We start from the raw sequence: 1,333 nt of genomic DNA, 5'->3' as shown, positions 1-1,333 counted from the left end.
GCTTTATATCTGTCTCTCTTTGAATACATACTTCACTAAAAATTAAAAATTTAGACTTTGTTGCTTCATTAATACTCTGCTAATACCAATAGTACTCAACAAATGGCACATGATGTCTAGCATTCTCTTCGTGGCATTAAAAAAACTCTGGCACAGAAGTTATTGTAATTCTCAAAATAACTTCACCGGAGTTACCATCTTTCCTTTTCAGCTAGATTCAGATTAATTTACCATCTATTTATTGAATATTAATCACATATTAAGAGTTCTGACATACACATTCTTATGTAGCCCTAACAGGATAAGGTAGATTTTATTATTTCTGGTTATCTGATGAGGCAATAATCAAAAGATTTTGCTCAATTATTATCTTATTCATCTAATAATTTTTGTACTCATCCAATACTCAGTGAATATCTACTACATGCTAGTCACCATTCTTGCTTCTGGGGTTGCAGAAATGGAAAAAAAACTGATCGAGACTGCTTTAACAAGTTTTTATGTCACAGGAAATCATGGTGATTCAGCTGATGTAAGCGCTGTAAAGAAAAATTAAATGCGGTAAAAGAGAGATGACAAGCTGATGGTGAAGGAGGAGCGTCTCACAGGAGGCCTCTGCTAATAGCTCAGCAGAAACAGGCAGTAAAAGAGAGGGTATCAGCCCGGCGGCGTGGCCTAGCGGCTAAAGTCCTCGCCGTGAACGCCCCGGAATCCCATATGGGCGCCGGTTCTAATCCCGGCAGCTCCACTTCCCATCCAGCTCCCTGCTTGTGGCCTGGGAAAGCAGTTGAGGACAGCCCAAAGCCTTGGGACCCTGCACCCACGTGGGAGACCTGGAGGAGGTTCCTGGTTCCCTGCATCGGATCGGTGCGCACCGGCCCGTTGCGGCTCACTTGGGGAGTGAATCATCGGATGGAAGATCTTCCTCTCTGTCTCTCCTCCTTTCTGTATATCAGGCTTTCCAATAATAATAAAATCTTTAAAAAAAAGAGAGAGAGCGAGAGAGAGGGTATCAGGGAAAAGAATATTCCTACTAGATACACGTTTTCCTAAAACAAACTTTATGCCAGCAGTGTGCAAGGTGTCTTAGATACCAAGACTAAGTATGGACTGGACCACCAGAATTTTTCAGTCTATTTTAGGAAACACACATAAACAAATGATTAGAGTGTGACAGACACATGTTCAGGGCATTATGAACAAGGTCTGGACCAAAATGAGGTAAGCAGAAAGTTTCTTTTTAAATGAAAACAAGACCACAATAGCGGATTTTTTTTCCTTTGCCCTCAAGATCCAGAATGGTTCTGTGTGGCACTGATTATGAGCTCATGAG

This window comes from Ochotona princeps, chromosome 14 (genome assembly GCF_030435755.1).
Source record: "Ochotona princeps isolate mOchPri1 chromosome 14, mOchPri1.hap1, whole genome shotgun sequence".
NCBI classification, from domain to species: Eukaryota; Metazoa; Chordata; class Mammalia; order Lagomorpha; family Ochotonidae; genus Ochotona; species Ochotona princeps.
This window is presented reverse-complemented; position numbering follows the sequence as displayed.